The following is a 20,064-nucleotide window of genomic DNA, read 5'->3' on the forward strand; positions in this document are numbered from 1 at the left end:
CCAACTGAGGAAGCATGTACCAGAAATTAAAAGACCCATTGTCCGCAGAAATCCGCGAACCAGCAAAAAATCCGCGATATATATTTAAATATGCTTACATATAAAATCCGCGATGGAGTGAAGCCGCGAAAGGCGAAGTGCGATATAGCGAGGGATCACTGTAAATATTGTAAGGCTTTGAAGATTAAGTCAAAGAATGTCAAAAACGGGGTTTACCTCACATGCATTTATTGGTTACTTTGCAAAACAAATTATTAACTGCTGATGATGTAGATCGTTTTGTCTGTGCTGAAATTCCAAACAGAGAAACCTATCCTGAATTATGGTACAAAGTCATTAAACACATCCTCATTTAAAAGATTCAGCATGTTGGGACTCTAAAGATTCCAAATATTGTTTTTAAAGAAGTTCTGAAATAAAAGTGAAACTAATGAAATAGGAACGATTCAAAGAGAATAAAATCTTAAAAGTGTGTATCTGGAAAACCAAACACAGGGGTTGGCTAGCAAAGTGAGCAGGGGGCAAAGCCCTCTAGTGTGTATATACATACAGTAGATATATATATATTTTTTAAATAAATGACGTTGGTTGGAGGGGAATGAGTAATGTAATTTGTTTTATTTAGTGATAATCAAATACAGTATATGTAATATATAAAAAATGTATATGTATTTATACATATATTTAAATGTATATATTTCTTTAGGCAATGTGATCTAAGAAACACTTTTGAGCTTTTGTATCTAGAAAAACCAATGGGTCATGCACTACAAAAGTTTTCCCACCAATTTCAATGACCACTTTTTTCAATCCAGTTAGCACATGCTTAAATTACTCCCACTGTAGATGTTTATTTTAGCATTACCTCTGTATTCTAAATCCCATACATCACTAACTGTGAGTATTTGTTTTAATACTTCGTTCTGTATTTAATTTTATACAGTACAGCAGTAATAGCAGAATACCTAGCTGTTTTGAACCCCCGCCCCCCACCTTGGCAAAGAAAGCCATATTGCAGGACCACCAGTAATAACAGTATAAGATATGATTCATCATAAGGATTCATTTACAAATTTCCCCTGTATGTAAAGAGTGCTCAGAATAACCTCAGGGCTTATCTTGTATCTTATAAAAATGCTGAGACATTTTCCCAGCATTACTGTGCCGTATTTTACCTTTTCTTAAACTAAACTTTCACTCCTGTTATTCTGCTTTTTATGAGGTATTCTTCCTGTGGGTGAATGTATTCATGTGTTTTGTTGGCAAATTGTTTAGAAAAAACATACAGTATGTCTACATTTTGTGATTATGTCAGCACAATTTTTGATGGCCTTAAGTTTTTAATATAGTGAAATCATTTTAGTATTAGAGAAGAACTGCATCACCATACATCTGAAAATAATTTAAAAAAAAAAACAATAAAGAACAACAATGTTATGGCTGTTTTGTCTACATAGTGTGTGTACTTGAATTGGATTAATCAAAGGAGGTAAAAAGGTGAATAGAGAATGGAGAAAGCAATAAGGGATGAATCTAGAGGAGCTGTGAAGTTTCAAAAGGCAAGTGTGTATATAATTAAAAGCTTAGTTGTTCATTGAGTGCTGATATTTCACATAATATTTAACAACTTTTGGTTTTCTTTGATAGCTCCTCAACATAGGTCTCAAGCAGGCAGTATTATTTGAGTTTTATAATGAAATGTGAAGTAAGCCACATTAGGCTTGGATAGGTGTTTGATCTTAGCAGCTCTGACATGGTCAGGAAACGATATTCAAGCTGTCTGTCTTTTTTGTTTAGCAAAGTAAGTAGAGTAATATCTTCTGGATGGACAGACATTAAAATATATAGTGATGCCTAGCATAAATCTAAAGTATTGCTGGATGCATAGACACACATGGGTAATAATGCAGCTATTCATGTCTGACATTAGACAACAAGCTGTATTAGAGTAAAGATGAGATCCTGTCTTGTGCCCTATTCAGGTGGGACAGGCTTCATTGTCCTGTAACCCTGAACTGAATTATTTGAGTAACAAAATATATTTACAATAGTGGAAACTGAAAAAAGAATAGCCTGTAAACATTACATCATCGAACTGAGACTCTTGAAATAAAACGATTGTTCTAGGAACATAATGATACACTCAGTGTGATACAGCATGGTTTATTTGGTATTACTAGCGGATGCCACCTCTCTGCTGCAGCAGAGGTCTGCAAACAGTAGGCAAATATTCTTCTGTGGAATGTCAATCTTTGCCCTTTCAGTTTGGATGTGCAAGTGGTCAAAATCCATCATCAGTGGCTGGATGCAAGAGGCACATTATTCAGTCCCATTAATATTCAATTAGGGAGAGAATTTCAGAGAGTGTATTAGCCAAGGGGTGTAATGAACAGCCTCTGAAACATGTTGAGTTGTATGGACGTTGTCTTGCTGGAGGAAGGCCTCTCCCGTTTCATACAGGAATGGGATTAAGACTGAATGGTTAATGTTTCTGATGTAGGATGCCCTAGTCAATGTCCCCTCAACAAACATCAGATGAAAATGGGCATTCCAGCTGATAGCACTCCACACCAGGATGCCTGGCATGGACCCTGCAGGTGTATACATGATGGATGTTGCCGCTGCAACAGCCTTTGTTCTGATGTTCTTGTCTTAACATGCAGCTGTACATCAGGGCTATAGAGAACCACATCTCCAGCTCTGGGTACCCTACTCTTCTCATTTTCACCAACACAGGTGCACTGTTGAAACCTACTGTTCTGCTAATTTTGCATTTTGAAGGAAGAACCTTCTTTTGCTAAGATCCACTAAATAACCCCACTCAAACTCCATAAATTGTATTAAATAGGCAACTACCAGGCATGAAGAGCACTTCTCCAAGTACTGTGCAGGATAAGGTAGACCATTTTTGTACCACAGTAAGCACTAACAATTGATACCAATGGTTTTGAAGTTTGCAATACTTGATATAGACATGGGGTACTCAACTGATGTTAGCTACCATATTGTATTACAGTATTCCAAAATGGACTCCTTCTGAGTGTTCTTTTTTCAGTTTTCTCTAGAGAAAATACATAATATTCATATTTATGTGATGGTTACTCTATAATACAAGAGGACTTTAACATAGCTTAATAGCTTTTAATTAATTTATTTGCATTTGAAAATGTTCGATACAGGTTAGGTTAATTGGCAGTTTCATATTGGCCCTTTATGAGAGTGTGCATATGTTGACCCTGTATGGGCTGGTGCTGTCTCTACTGCTGGTTTCGACCTTCTGCACAGAGCTGTCAGGAGAGGCTGTATCCCTCAGAACTAAGAATTGGATTATGTGAGATTGAAAATGTTGTATTTTTTGCTGTAGTTTTTTATGCATATGTTATTTTTAAGGTTTACTTGATAAGTTTACTTTACAAAATGCAGTTTCTTCTCTTTATGTTATTGTTATTATTCTTACAGAACCACTCGTTTTTGTGGTATCTGTAATACCCATTTGAAATCTAGTTATAACACCACTGCAGCATCAACCTGAAGCTAGATTACTGTATTAGTAAGTTTTAGAGTAAAAATGTATATTTTTGCTAATACATAATACGTTTTGAAGTATTTAATTAAGATATAGTTATTTGCCGAATAATTTTAACATGAGATTTTTTCTTTAGAATTTTTGTGATTGTTTTGTGTGATGGGCATAGTCTTTTGTTTTTAATGTAAATATACTAGTTGCTTTACCCTTAATTGAGGATAAACTGTGCATATCAAGCTAAAAAAAACCATAAAATTGTCATTTTAACAACAGGTGAATCATTTAATAATATAGATAAAGACACTACATATTTATGGTAGATGTCTGAACAAATTATTCAATATGTAAGAGTTGCCAAGGTAAACACACTGCTTTATTTATAATTGATGCATAACAAAAATGGCTACATTTATGGATTTAACACAAGATACAGATCTTAGTATATATTTTATGCAAAAAAAATTTTTTTCAGAATATATGTAAAGGAAGAATTCTGGTTTTACAGTATCCAGTAATTGTACTGCAGTAGCTTTCAGTATTATTTAAAATGGACATATGAATCCCTTGGGGCTTATTAAAGTCTACATCTAGAATCTACAGAAGCAATTAAAATGTCAAATTGGGTTGAAGTGACACAAGGAGGTTTTTACACAGTTTTATTATATATAAAGCAGAACATGTTGGCACAGTGGGGCCTATTAAATCTCACCATAATTTTATTTCAGAATTATTTTTTTTTTAAAGACTGGCTCAAACCAGATGAATGGCTTGTATCTTGTATGTTTGCATGACATGTCTGTCTCTCTGTCCCAAGTGTTATTCCCAGTACCATTGACTCAAATGTGATTTTATTTTTGCACATCAGGATGAAGTTTGCATGCTTATGTTTTTATAGTTAAAGATTTAACGGTATTTGACAGTGCATTGCATACTCATAGTGTCTGTAACACAGTGCTGTGTGCTTGCTTGTTAAACATGCTCAATGTAGTGTAAATGTAGTGTGGGCAGTGTCCAGGTCAAATATTTACTTGGTAGCAGAATCTGTTTAATTTATTTGAAAATAAATTAACAAAATCATGACAGTGTGATGCCAATTATGCTATTCTTAATTATTCCCTTTTACCTCTCCCAACAACTACAGTTCATCGAAGCAACACAACTAATGTCTACCGCACACTCTTTTCATCCAGCAAGCAACACATTATCAGTTCTTCAGTTTTAAATAAAGGAAAATCATAGTAACACAAATATTATAATCATTCTTTAATTGTCATATAGTACACATCTCTAATGTTGAAAAGTCACACCTCTGTCCCACGTGATGAAGTTGTGTTCAAGCAGAATGCTCCTCAGCTCTGTTTTATGCTGTTGTAACTTCAAAGTAGCCATGACTTTCCACTCTGACGTCTGCCAAATGACATAGCCATGTTGATATCATCATAAACTCTTGCAAACAAGATTTGTGGCACTAGCAAAAAATTCTTAAGAGAATATGTAGCCTTGTCTCCTGTGCTTCTCATTTTCCTTAAATTCTACTTATTTGCTTACCTATGCAAGAACTGATATAAATCAATTTTTGAGATCAGCAACTCCTGCAATTGTTTTATTATTCATCCATAATTTGGCCTGTTTAATCTGTTTTAATCTGAGCACCTCATAGCAAAATTAGGCACAAATCAAAAACCAACCCTTGATGGCTTACCACTTCATCACATGGCATGATCAGGCATAGACCCTCCGTCACTCATACTGGGCCATAGTGGAGTCCCTAGCTAAACTAACAAGCACACCTTTGGTATGTGGAAAGCAAAGCAGAGAGAACATTTAAACTTTACAATTTCTAGTTATATGAGGCAGCAACACTAACTACTCTGCCTTCCATCCTGCAGTTATATTTATATTTAATTTTCACTTTCTTCATATTTCATATAAGGTGGAAATACCATTTTTATGAAAAAAATCTATTTTGATTTTCAACAGAAGAATACATTTTTAAATCCCTAGATTATGTGTTTAGCATATTTGGATAGATGAGTGTCTTTGGTAAAATGTTTGTGGACAGTGTAACTCAAGAAAAAATTAAATTTTGCAGATATCTTGTCATTCATTATTTTTCAGAGCTGATAAGTAATTAGGTGAACTGCAAGACTTTAAAGCAGATACCAATAGCAGCCTAACCACTGCTCTGATGTTCACAGAGTTGGATATATACATCTAGGGCACTGAAAGAAAGATGTTCGTAAATTTTGAGAGTAATCTACAGCTCAAGCTTTGAGTTAAGAATTTCAAACACAGAACTCTAGTTACACTGATTACATGTTATGCCTTTAACAATTTACTGGAATGTTTTCATCGTGGCAGGTACTTTTGGTTTAAATAAAAGTTTTCCTACTTCAGGATTTGAACTCGACACCTTTAGTTTGAGTTTATGAATTTAGTAGCCCTAAAACCTTCTGATGTGTGAAATGAACGATGTGGGTTTCTACTTCTTCTGCACTGATTTTTAAAATTTTAAAATAAACAAGCAAAGAGTAAAGGAATTAGTACAAAATTCACAGAATTACATGCAAATTGAAGAATTAATTGTTCAAACTTAAGACAGAAACTAAGTCAGTTACATGAAGTATCTTCATTTGGATCTTGATCTTTGTTTGTCCGCGAATGAATTAGAAGAAGAAGCATTAGATGGCAGTAGAGAGACAGCTAAAACATAGGCATTGCATTAAGAATCTCCTCCAGGCTTATCCTACTGAAGACTGTAGTACTCCAGTAACACCTCAAAACAGACATTCAAACTAAACAAATTGTTGTGCTTTAAATTAACTAATCTTTATATATAATCTTCATTTGGATCTTGATCTTTGTTTGTCCGCGAATTCCACACAGGCGTAGACCACCTTCCAGTTTAGTACGTTGTTGTTAATCACGGATGTCAACAATGTGCCGGAATAATGAAAGGGGTGATGGACAGTGTTACGCTGGTTAGTGAATGAGATTGCCGAAGATAAAAGGTATGTGCCTACGTAACATATGAATGAAAGAAAGACAGTGGGTAAAATGAATGACAACGTAACAGCACGTTCCAGAAATTGTTATTGTTACGTTGTAGCCGGCGAGTGCTGCGCGTCTCACAGTTGTACCGTGGCTTGCTCACATGTCAGTGAAGTGATCCCTATTTATGCTTTAAAGAGCCTGGATACCTATGTGTCCCCCTTTTATAACCATTGCTCCGTGTATATTACCTTACTTTTTGGATTGCCACAAAGCAACCTGTGAGATTGGAGAAAGGTTGAGAAGAGATTGTGAGAGGAAACGACAGCGTCGTGAAAACGAGACGGACTGTGAACGGAGAGAAGCAGAAATGCTCCTACACCACCACATAATTACTATTCGGACAGTGACTCCGAGTAGGCCGTTCCTATCGAATCAATGTCCAAGGGTTTTCTTTTGTAATTTTGTTTCCCTTATAAAAAATCATAATGCTGTGCGACGAAGGGCCCAGTTCACGACTGGCAGCCGCGTTTTAACAGGGAGCCCTTCACAGACAACTTTAACACGCGCAATGTAGTTGGGCGCACATGGCTAGTGAATTATGTTTTAAAATAGAGTTGCCTTTAAAACAGACTAAAATTTAAAAAGTTCAGTCATATTGTTTCTTGCGTATATTATATTTTAAAAATTCCACACCATATACTTTATTCATGATGACAGTATGGAGAAAGTCATGTGCTGGTGACATCAGAGTTTTGATTATACTTTTACTTTTCAGAAGTAATTATAATCAAATATTTTATGTATTGTATCATCCGCCCAGTGTACTTAAAAATCTTTTTTTAAATATTTATGCTACTTTGAAGATTCTTTTGTTCTATACTGGCTCAATTTTTGTGGACTTTTAAATGTTTGAATATGTTCTAAAATGAAACTTGACTTTCATTTTGAAATTTGTATATTTTAAGTGACTAGGATTGGCAGGATCAGGTCAATCTGATGTTCCACCCATCTCACCAAAAGGTGAGCGTTAAAGTAATAGGCATTTGTAAACTGTCCTTGTGGGTTAATGTGGATTTGTACAGGGGTGTTTCCCATAATGGATTGGAAGCCTTTACAGAATTATTCCTGTTATGTGGCCAGTGTGTCCATGAAAGGTGCTGTGACACTGAATTGAAATAAGAATTTTGGAGATGAGTGGATGGGTAATGTACAGAAAGTGACTAATGACTTTCTAATCGATTCTGCTTCTGTATACACACAGTTAAGAAATGTTATTTGTTTAAATTATTTTGAGTCCCTTATTTTTGAAATGAAATAGATAAATTGACAAACTAGATGCTGAACAGGTTAGTTTATAGAGCAATGCTGGAATCAAAATGCAGTGGACCTTTGAAAACTCTGAAAACCTTCCTTCCTGACTGAAATATTTATTTTTTCACTTAATTACAATGATGAGTTATTCTCATTCATTACCATTAATACTGAAATTGCAACATTTTATCATTTTAGCTTTTACATCTATGGTAATTAAATTTCTAAAATTAGTTTTAAGGAAAACAACACATCTACCTCACTGTTTTTTTTTTAATTTCAGATGTGTTTATTTAGGTTACAGAATGATTCACCTCTAAAGTAATCATTGCCAGTATGTTTCTGCAGATCACTAATAAAATAATGCTTTGTTCTGTCTTTGGCCAATATAAACTTAGGCTTGTTTATAAATTGAATTATTTGTTTTCATTTTCAGTATTTATTATCTTTCAGGAGGTGAAGGAGCTGTTTGGTTAACAGTAGTGTGGCAGTCTATTAGATAAAGACTGATGAGTCAATCTGTGATTAATCATTAAAAGGTGAAAAAAACACAGAAACATGGTATGCAATCTTCCATTTTCAAACCCAGTCATTCCAATTCAGGGTCGCAAGTGTCCAAAGTCTATCCCTGCAGCATTCGGTGCAATATAGGCACCATCTCTAAACATATAGCATAGCTAGTAATTAGCAGAACGTACAACGACATTGGGCAAGTTGAGGATATCTTGGAACACTGGCGTACACACAGTGGAAATTTGCAAATGTTACACAGACATTGTCTCCTGGAGTTGCGAGGCAGCTGCTACGCTACATTACTGTACTACCCTGAATATTCTTTCAGAGAATGCAAATCCATTATTAAACTAAATTAGGACTTGGGCAAGAGTTATGACTCCTCTCCTTTGAGTCATCTTTTTTATGGATCTGCATGTGGGTCTTTTCAGGCAAGCAGACTTACTTCCATGTTTGAATTCAAGGTTGAATTGACTAGGATTACTCCTATGACTGTAGTGGTGTGCGATATTGTCACAACATTATATCTTGATATTTTCTGGGATGATCACAATAATTATACTATATTTTGCATCCTTTAAAAATGTGTTTGTAAACATATCTAGTTTGATCTAGCTTGGTCTGGTTAGTAGGATATTAATTGTAGCTTACTAATGAGATTATTGTAAACAACAGTTAAGGAAAATAGGTCTTATTTATTTACTTTGAGCAGAAGTAAAACAACAAATCACTAGTCAAACTATTACTGAGATTGAACAATGCAAGTATGAGTAAATAATTTCAAAGTGACCTACAGGATTTACACATAAAAATGCACTAAGACCTACAAAACTATTATAATGAGAGCATTTTAAACAAAAACTTAATGTAAACAAGATATAAATCCAAAGGGAATAAAATACTAATCATAATTGAACTACAAGGCATGAACATTGCATGTCTGGATAAACATAAACTGCTCTGCTGTAAGGTGAATTGTGCAGCAATACAAACAAGAACAAAAATCTAACATACTGTACTGTAACATACTACAGTATACTGTACTATAGTATAAAAATCCAAAGTTCTTTCAAATACTGCACAGGAAAAAAAAACTACAGTGATCCCTCGCTATATTGCGCTTCGCCTTTCGCGGCTTCACTCTATCGCAGATTTTATATGTAAGTATATTTAAATATATATCGCGGATTTTTTGCTGGTTCGCGGATTTCTGAGGACAATGGGTCCTTTAATTTCTGGTACATGCTTCCTCAGTTGGTTTGCCCAGTTGATTTCATACAAGAGACGCTATTGGCAGATGGCTGAGAAGCTACCCAACTTACTTTCTCTCTCTCTCTCTTGCGCTGACTTTCTCTGATCCTGACGTAGGGGGTGTGAGCAGGGGGGCTGTTAGCACACCTAGACGATACGGACGCTCATCTAAAAATGCTGAAAGATTATCTTCACGTTGCTACCTTCGGTGTGCAGCTGCTTCCTGAAGCGACATGCTGCACGGTGCTTCGCATACTTAAAAGCTCAAAGGGCACGTATTGATTTTTGACTTTGTTTTTCTCTGGCTCTCTCTCTGTCTCTCTCTCTCTCCCTGCTCCTGACGGAGGGGGTGTGAGCTGCCGCCTTCAACAGCTTTGTACCTGCGGTGCTTCGCATACTTTAAAGCCAAACAGCCCTATTGATTTGTTTGCTTTCCTCTCTGTTTCCTTTGAAGAGGAAGATATGTTTGCATTCTTTTAATTGTGAGACAGAACTGTCATCTCTGTCTTGTCATGGAGCACAGTTTAAACTTTTGAAAAAGAGACAAATGTTTGTTTGCAGTGTTTGAATAACGTTCCTGTCTCTCTACAACCTCCTGTGTTTCTGCGCAAATCTGTGACCCAAGCATGACAATATAAAAATAACCATATAAACATATGGTTTCTACTTCGCAGATTTTCTTATTTCGCGGGTGGCTCTGGAACGCAACCCCCGCGATGGAGGAGGGATTACTGTATAGCATTTTTAAACAAGTTCTGTCATACAGTATATTGTCCAAAGATACAAAAAAGCCCCAAACATTTTTAAACAAATGTTTTAAGTTCAAACTTCAAGTTGAACTAACATGTATATCCAAACGGATGTATCACAACCTATATATCTCTGAACTGATGTATTTGAACAGAAGAATATATTTAAACCGATCTATTTAAATGAAAATATATATCTAAACCAGGGATACTATATAGCTAAATATATATATCTAAGTTTGGGATACAAAATGACCAGAATATTCTTGCTTCACAGATAAGTGACGTTTAGCTCTCTTTATATTAAAACGGGCCCACTCATGCCTTACAAGTAAAGGACAACAGTAGCTGCTTTGAGTATTTACTTGTCCCTTCTCACTTTAACACAAGACATTGCTCACTTAAAAAAAAAAAAAAAAAAAAAAAAATTTATATAGCGCCTTTCCCATGCTCAGGGTGCTTATTACTATGTGTGTTCAATGGTGCCTGCATTTTAAGGGGTGGTGGTTTATAATACTGAAATATACAAAGATAAACATCAGTTATTGTGAAGCAATAAGGAATAAGGCTGGACCAGCTTTGTGTGGAAAAAACTGTAGCTGAGTAGTTTCATGTGCATGCTGATCAGTGGTCAGGGATACTGAATGATCAGAATATTCTTGCTTCAAAAATAAGTTAATAAAAATCAGATCATGCATCCATTGTATGATACACTCAAAAAGTATAATCCATCCATCCATTATCCAACCCGCTGAATCCGATCACAGGGTCACGGGGGTCTGCTGGAGCCAATCCCAGCCAACACAGGGCACAAGGCAGGAACCAATCCCAGGCAGGGTGCCAGCCCACCGCAGGACACACACAAACACACCCACACACCAAGCACACACTAGGGCCAATTTAGAATCGCCAATCCACCTACCCTGCATGTCTTTGGACTGTGGGAGGAAACCGGAGCGCCCGGGGGAAACCCACGCAGACACGGGGAGAACATGCAAACTCCACGCAGGGAGGACCCGGGAAGTGAACCCAGGTCCTCAGGCCTCCCAACTGCGAGGCAGCAGCGCTACCCACTGCGCCACCGTGCCGCCCAAAAAGTATAACCTTTTTTATTTTTTCCTAGTCAAATTTTTACATACAGTAAGATGATTTCATGTATCTGAAGCCTATGGACTAAAGCTGACTTTCTCCAGAGAATGAATTCTCTTGTAATCTCATGCCTTGCAAGTAATTCATGGTTCAGTTATGCTAATCACTGTGCCAGCGTGCTGCCCTTTGAAAATGTGTTTTCATTAATGTATTTGTTTTCATGAGTAAAACCTAAATATAAGCTGGCCACAATGTGAGTGTACGGGATGTGCTGGGATGCTATAAAGGGAAGGATAGACTAAATTGGGGCAGTACCCAACTGGGGACGACTTAATGATTCACATCCTGATTGGGATGTTCGAAGGCACAGGAGCCAGCAAGAGAGGACGGCAGGGAGCAGTTCATCCCCCACTATAACTAGGTGTCAGTGCCCTTACAGTATATAGAATCCCAGTTTGGACACCCGCAGGGCCGCATGGAAATTGAAGAGTGGAATTGCAGCCCTTTAGGGATCCTGGGGGAACATTAGAGGGTGCTATCACATCACACCACCTTAAAAGGAGCCCGCTTCTGTAACTTGAGGAGTCAGAGCTGGGAGGTAGCAGGCGATACTCAGCATGAGAAGAGGAGAGAAGGAAGCATTGTCTATGATTATGGTTATTGGCTGTGTTCATTCTTTGCCTATTCTTTGTATTTGAAGAACTGTTGGAATTAAATACTGGTGTATTTGAACCCGAACTTGTTATGTCATCTGTGTCTAGGGTTTGCGCCCCCAACTGTTCACAGTAGTTAGATAGAGAGGTAGTACATGTTACTGTTTGCCAATGGAGCTGACAAAATGTGCTCTTAAAGTATTCCTTTTCAATAATAACTGGCAGTGATTTAGAGTTAAATCATACACTGTAAGTTCAACATGAAAATTCAATTGTGCCTGTACTCTACAAATTTCTATTTCAAAGTTATAGGGGTCAGGGCATATCTTGGCAAAAATGAATCCAAGACAAGAAGCAAGCTGAATACTTTTTACGCTCAGACACCTGTCTACCACACAAACACTGGGGCACCTTACATACTACACACCAAAGACCCCACATCTGATAGTCTAATCAGGGTCATTTGTGGTGAGGAGTTTGACACTAACCCCTAAACCACTGAGTCACTTACTTTATTGATGTGGGGGGAAAAATGAATCAGAATTGGATCTAGGTAATGAATCTGCAGCCAACAGTGATTCTAATTGGCTCATGAATAATATAAAATGAGAAGATGCTAAACTAAAATCATTTTTAAAAAATTCATGAGTTGAACATAATGCATAAGTGTGTCTGATGACATGCAGCTATTACTGTAGATCAAAGGCTGCAGATAATTTCACTATGTTTTCAAAAGCTCGCTTAGTATCATAAAAGGTAACTTAATAAAACATTTATCTATTTATTTTCTGAATCAGTTTATTTCTAAACAGGTTCACAGGGGGACAGGTCAGAGCCAGAACACGCTTGCACACTTCCTGGGCCAATTATGAATTGTCAGTTAATCTAACAAGCACATCTTTGAAATGTTGGACAAAAAACCTGACTATCCAGAGAGAAACTCACACAGACATGTGGAGAACATGTAAACACTACAGAGATTGTTAGTGGGACAGGATTTAATACCAGGGAACTTGTATATAAAGCATTTCTATGTACACATACAGTTAGGTCCATAAATATTTGGACAGAGACAACTTTTTTCTAATTTTGGTTCTGTACATTACCACAATGAATTTTAAATGAAACAACTCAGATGCAGTTGAAGTGCAGACTTTCAGCTTTAATTCAGTGGGGTGAACAAAACGATTGCATAAAAATGTGAGGCAACTAAAGCATTTTTTTTAACACAATCCCTTCATTTCAGGGGCTCAAAAGTAATTGGACAATTGACTCAAAGGCTATTTCATGGGCAGGTGTGGGCGAGTCCGTCATTATGTCATTATCAATTAAGCAGATAAAAGGCCTGGAGTTGATTTGAGGTGTGGTGCTTGCATGTGGAAGATTTTGCTGTGAACAGACAACATGCGGTCAAAGAAGCCATCCTTAAGCTGCAAAAACAGAAAAAACCCATCCGAGAAATTGCTACAATATTACAAGTAGCAAAATCTACAGTTTGGTACATCCTAAGAAAGAAAGCAAGCACTGGTGAACTCAGCAACGCAAAAAGACCTGGACGTCCATGGAAGACAACAGTGGTGGATGATCGCAGAATCATTTCCATGGTGAAGAGAAACCCCTTCACAACAGCCAACCAAGTGAACAACAGTCTCCAGGGGGTAAGCGTATTGATATCCAAGTGTACCATAAAGAGAAGACTGCATGAAACTAAATACAGAGGGTGCACTGCAAGGTGCAAGCCACTCATAAGCCTCAAGAATAGAAAGGCTAGATTGGACTTTGCTAAAGAACATCTAAAAAAGCCAGGCTAGATTGGACTTTGCTAAAGAACATCTAAAAAAAAAGCCAGCACAGTTCTGGAAAAACATTCTTTGGACAGATGAAACCAAGATCAACCTCTACCAGAATGAAGGCAAGAAAAAAGTATGGAGAAGGCGTGGAACAGTTCATTATCCAAAGCATACCACATCATCTGTAAAACACGGTGGAGGCAGTGTGATGGCTTGGGCGTGTATGGCTACCAGTGGCACTGGGACACTAGTGTTTATTGATGATGTGACACAGGACAGAAGCAGCCAAATGAATTCTGAGGTGTTCAGAGACATACTGTCTGCTCAAATCCAGCTAAATGCAGTCCAATTGATTGGGCGGCGTTTCATGATACAGATGGACAATGACCCGAAACATACAGCCAAAGCAACCCAGGAGTTTATTAAAGCAAAGAAGTGGAAAATTCTTGAATGGCCAAGTCAGTCACCTGATCTTAACCCAATTGAGCATGCATTTCACTTGTTGAAGACTAAACGTCAGACAGAAAGGCCCACAAACAAACAGCAACTGAAAGCCGCTGCAGTAAAGGCCTGGCAGAGCATTAAAAAGGAGGAAACCCAGCATCTGGTGATGTCCATGAGTTCAATTCTTCAGGCTGTCATTGCCAGCAAAGGGTTTTCAACCAAGTATTAGAAATGAACATTTTATTTCCAGTTATTTAATTTGTCCAATTACTTTTGAGCCCCTGAAATGAAGGGATTGTGTTAAAAAAATGCTTTAGTTGCCTCACATTTTTATGCAATCGTTTTGTTCACCCCACTGAATTAAAGCTGAAAGTCTGCACTTCAGCTGCATCTGAGTTGTTTCATTTAAAATTCATTGTGGTAATGTACAGAACCAAAATTAGAAAAAAGTTGTCTCTGTCCAAATATTTATGGACCTAACTGTATGTGTACATAGAAATGCTTTATATACAAGTTCCCTAGTATTAAATCCTGTCCCACTAACAATCTCTGTAGCGTTTACATGTTTTGTGCTACTCTAGGTGTGTTCTCTGCAATGAACTGATCTTCCATCCATAGTTATGGCCTGATTTTTGCACCCACAAGCTTCTCAATACCATGAAATGTAAATGAATGTAGGAAAATTAAAGGATGGATACATTTTTCTTTGCAAATTGCCTTTTTATTTCTATTTAGTGGTTGCCTATTTCCATCCATCCATCCATTATCCAACCCGCTATATCCTAACTATAGGGTCACGGGGGTCTGCTGGAGCCAATTCCAGCCAATGCAGGACGCAAGGCAGGAGACAAACCCCGGGCAGGGCGCTAGCCCACCGCAGGACACACACTCAACTCACACACATACCAAAGACAATTTAGAATTGCCAATACATCTAACCTGCATGTCTTTGGACTGTGGGAGGAAACCGGAGCACCCAGAGGAAACCCACGCAGTCACGGGGAGAACATTCAAACTCCACGCAGGGAGGACCCGGGAAGTGAACCCAGGTTTCCTAACTGCGAGGCAGCAGCGCTACCCACTGCGCCACCATGCCGCCCTGGTTGCCTATTTCTGTAATTTTAAATTGCTAAACAATTTAATGTTCATTTTATGTTTATTATGAAATCATGAGGTAGTTAATAGTACAGACAAGAATTTTTACATTTTAAGCTATGTTTAGATAAGTTGTTAGTTGCAACATTTATTCACCTTACTGTCATTATTTTTATTTTTCTGTTGCCACACCATAGCTGCACAAACATTCAAATGGCTATAAGGACTGATTAAGTACATTTTGTTCTATTATTTTAAATGACATTTGTTTCCAATAGGGGTACGTGCTCACTGGAAATGAGAATTGCAGCTCATACTTTGAACCTCTATATATCCCTTTGCAGTAACCATGGCAGAGATATTAAAACACGAGAAATATGGTACAAAAGAAGGGATATATTTAACATTCTTTAAAATGCAGCTATCATTCCATGTTACATTTGAATATATGATATATACATATGTATAGCCGAAGTGTAGCCATGGAACAATATAATTTACTTAAAATTCTTCAGTGAGGTCTTTTGTGATTACACACCCATTTTTGGAGGAGTCTGTGGCATTTTCTTAGAAACTGACTTTTTTCAACTCCACAAGGTGTCTGCTAGCTTTTTGAGGTCCCTGACAGGCATTATATATTCATGACAGTCTTTGATCCTAAATGCAGTCATACACACTTTCTACTGACCAATATTAAATGTGGCAGATGAAATTTAATGTCAGTAAATGTAAAGTATTACACATAGGAAATAAAAATGTTAGGTTTGAATACACAATGGGCGGTCGGAAAATCAAAAGTACACCTTATGAGAAGGATTTAGGAGTCATAGTGGACTCTAAGCTATCGACTTCCTGACAGTGTTCAGAAGCCATTAAGAAGGCTAACAGAATGTTAGGTTATATAGCATGATGTGTGGAGTACAAGTCCAATGAGGTTCCGCTCAACCTTTATAATGCACTAGTGAGGCCTCATCTGGAGTACTGTGTGCAGTTTTGGACATAGCTGTGCTAGAAAAGGTCCAGAGAAGAGCAACTAGGCTGATTCCAGGGCTACAGGAGTTGAATTATGAGGAAAGGTAGTAGTGTGGTAGACAGTAAGACCTTAGGGACTTAACTCGACTTTATGTTTTTTTGGAATAAATAAGTGGATAGGACTGGCGAGCTTTGTTGGGCTGAATGGCCTGTTCTCATCTAGAGTGTTCTAATGTTTTACATGTGGACTAAGCTCTATTCTACCAATTTAGCACATTCAGTGAGCTATTTGCAGGTTCTGCTTTCCAGTGTTTTATATGGATTAGGCTCTCTTCCACCATTTTAGCAAGTTCCTGTCAAATTGGAGCAATATACCTGCTCTGATCATTAAAAGCCTTTTAAGGTTCCTAATCACGATACTCAAATTCTCACAGCTGCCAGGAAAAGGTCTTCATCTTTTACAAAGTCTTGTACATTGTACTTTGGAGATGCATGTATGTGTGCAGGCTACACATAAGTATATCAGGATCTCAGTATCACATTCATCATTAGTGCTTTTCAGACTGGGATGGGTTCAGGCATATTAGTTCTTGAAAATGACAATGGAAATGAACAGGGAATATAACATCTTTTAATTTGTGCAGGATTTAGAAAAATTCTGTGTACATGTAGCTAGATTCACCTCTACACAGAAATTAATTTGAAACCAGATTTCTTGATTCCTCCTACTTTGGAGTTGCCCAACAGAAGTGGCCTTGTGAATGTGTGGTGATACTCACAAGCCCCTGGCTGGGTGTTGTACCGGTGGAGTTTGTATCCATGCAACTTTAGAGCTGCAGAGAGAAAATATTGATTATTCTCTGTGTGTATGCTCCAAAAACAATTTAGAACGTTTGGCCTTTTTCATAGATATTTATTTTAATGCCCAAGGGAACCATGTTCTGACTCCCAGTGGTCCTACAGAGAGACTTCAATGCTTATATGGAATAACAGAGATCCCTGAAGGGTTGTTACTGGGAGGATTGACTGGCTTCATCACAACCTGTCTGGTGAATTGTTATTGTATTTTTTTGCTGGTGCTGGAGTGTAATGGATTTCTGCTTCATCTACCAACTGGGATGTCAGAACTATAAAGAGATCTGTACAATTTATAGTGAAAATGTAAATTAAATAAGTTTAACTTTTTCCATTTATGGTTCGGACATGGTGATAGAGACTTTTTCAATAAATAACCCAAACACTCTTGCTGCAATAAACCAAATAATACAATATATTCATAATATAAAGATAATCGAAAATGGTTATATGCAAGTATATACATATATTTAAAGACGAAACAGTAACAAACAACACAAAACATAGATTTTCGCCAGCTTAGTTTGAATATTTTATCTTCTATAGAAAAAGACACATAATTTATGAATTCTATTTCTTGGATTAGTCTGACCTTTTTCTCTCCTATACAAAATGGCAAAAAAACTTATCAATTAAAGTATTCAAGACAGATAAATTCTTTAGCTCGTTAAATAATTTTCTAGCTCCTACAACGTGATGGTGACATTCACTTGCTCACAGTTAGTCCACACTGCTTTACGCAACCCATAGCTCATTGTGTTTGTGTGCGTGAGAATCTGTTCTGCACTTTCCTACTGTTTTTTTTTCCTAGTGGAACTTATAACAGCTAAAAATATATCCTTCACAGAGGTTAATTACATTTCAGTTACAGTGATAATAATAACCAAAATACATTAGCTGGCTTTGTCCTAACTACCAGTTAAGATTAATAGTTCTCAGAATCAAAGTAGGTGCACTGATGATTTGATTCCTGGTGTCTCTGGCTATTGATTTTCTTCTGCACACATGGAAAGATGTTCAGCCCACCTTTTCTTTCTTTGTCCAGGAGTAAGATGAACAAGCAGCTTTTCTTATGGTCTCTCTTGATCAGGCATCTTGTTTTAGCAGAGTTTGGACTCGTTGCACACTTGTCTAACTTCTTTACAGATGGTCTTTCCATTCCTACAGTCCAGCACCAGGTTGCTGTTCTAAGTAAAAGGGATTGCCCTAGCCTTTGTTGTGGCCACACACTAGGCAACAGGGCTGTTGGTATGGAGCAGAGTTACCGCCAGGCTAGGAGTACAGATTTAGTGCTTCAATGGGTTATAAAGGAAGGGGTGTACGTTTTGCTGTTGATTTTTTGGGTGCACCTAATGCCAGCCTTTTGGTTGGCAATTACGGCAGAGATTTGTCCATCAAGGTTGTTAGTTGTTGAGTTATGTCTCTTTGCTCACTGACTAATGCTATATTCAACTAAAACTTGGGACTTATAATATCCTACCTCAGGCTCAGAAAACAGAAAGAAAACCTGCTTCGAATTCCAAATTCCTACACAGAAACTTGGGCCTGGTCTCTCAAATATATCTGATTTCAGATTAGGACATTAATCCAAAATAGCAATATAGATCATAAACAGTAAGTACGGTAACAATTTATAGGTCTAATTTGTTCATTAGAAGAATGTCCTTTAAATGAATCACTGCAATCCGTAATACTGAATATTGAGAAGGTAAACATTAACATTGCCGGAGTGAACAGTAGCAGAATTACTATGCTACAGTTTGTATATTGTGCTGAACAGTTGCTTTGTGCAGTTTTTTTAATTGCAGCTTCCAAACAGAAATCGTACTGTATATCGTTGCCAAGAGTACAAAATCTTATGCTAAAACCAAACACCTGATTTCATGGGGCATCTATGTTTACTTTTTTCAGTTGGGTAGCGCAAATGTATGAATGTTGCAAATGACACAGTTGCGACTTCTGACTTCTCAGTTCCATTGTATGATGAATGCAGCATAAGTGTTTAAATGATGGATCATGGGTCCATCTCTGGATGCCATTTTGCCTGTGACTGATCAGTCTTATCAGAAACTGCACTGGGGAGAGAACGGACACTTGAGCTAAATGTCAGTGAAAAACGGTCTTGTAGCTGCTTCCTAAGCAAAGAACGTATGTGCCAAAGCAAAGCAAAATGGGTAATGCCAGTCTGTCCTTACACCAGTCATGAATAGACCAAAGCAAACAAAATGTTTGCACACAAGAATGCTTTTAAGTTGTTTCATTTTATCTAAGGTAATTTGTTTTGAATGGAAGTGTCAGATGATGACTAAGACAGATAGAGTGCCCATTTTACAGACACAGAAAACTTCAAAGGATGGTGAGGGTGGTTTTGGATGTTGGATTCTTTCAAGGATGCCTCTTATTTCCTCTTTTGTTCATGATTTCCATGGTTGGGATATCAAGGTTTCAGCTGAGGGTTAGAAAGTGACAGTTTTTTTACTTATAGTTTATGTTGCTCTCTTGGCCTCATCAGACTGTGATCTCTAGTGTGCAGTGCTACAGTTCACAGCTGATTGTTTGTGGATTGGATGAGGTGCTACAGTTTACAGCTGATTGTTTGTGGATTGGATGAGAATCGACACCACTAAATTTGAGATCATGGACCTCTCCCAGAAGTGTCTGGGATGTTCTGATCTCTTAAAAGATGAGCAGCTGCTGTAAGTATAGGAGATCATTTGCCTCAGGGTCTTGTTTTGACTGAGTAAAGAGGCATGAGATTGTCAAATGAATAAAAACAATGACAGCAGTTTTATTGGTGTTACAGTGGACCATGGTGTTGAAGT

The 20,064-nt window shown here is 37.4% G+C and overlaps 1 protein-coding gene across 11 annotated transcripts in view; it reads left to right on the forward strand.

Annotated features, from left to right (window-relative positions):
• The window catches only part of dock9b (dedicator of cytokinesis 9b), a 441,285-nt gene that overhangs the window by 224,590 nt on the left and 196,631 nt on the right, over positions 1–20,064 (forward strand). The gene's annotated exons all lie outside the window — the stretch shown is intronic.

This window comes from Erpetoichthys calabaricus, chromosome 4, assembly GCF_900747795.2.
Source record: "Erpetoichthys calabaricus chromosome 4, fErpCal1.3, whole genome shotgun sequence".
NCBI lineage: Eukaryota > Metazoa > Chordata > Cladistia > Polypteriformes > Polypteridae > Erpetoichthys > Erpetoichthys calabaricus.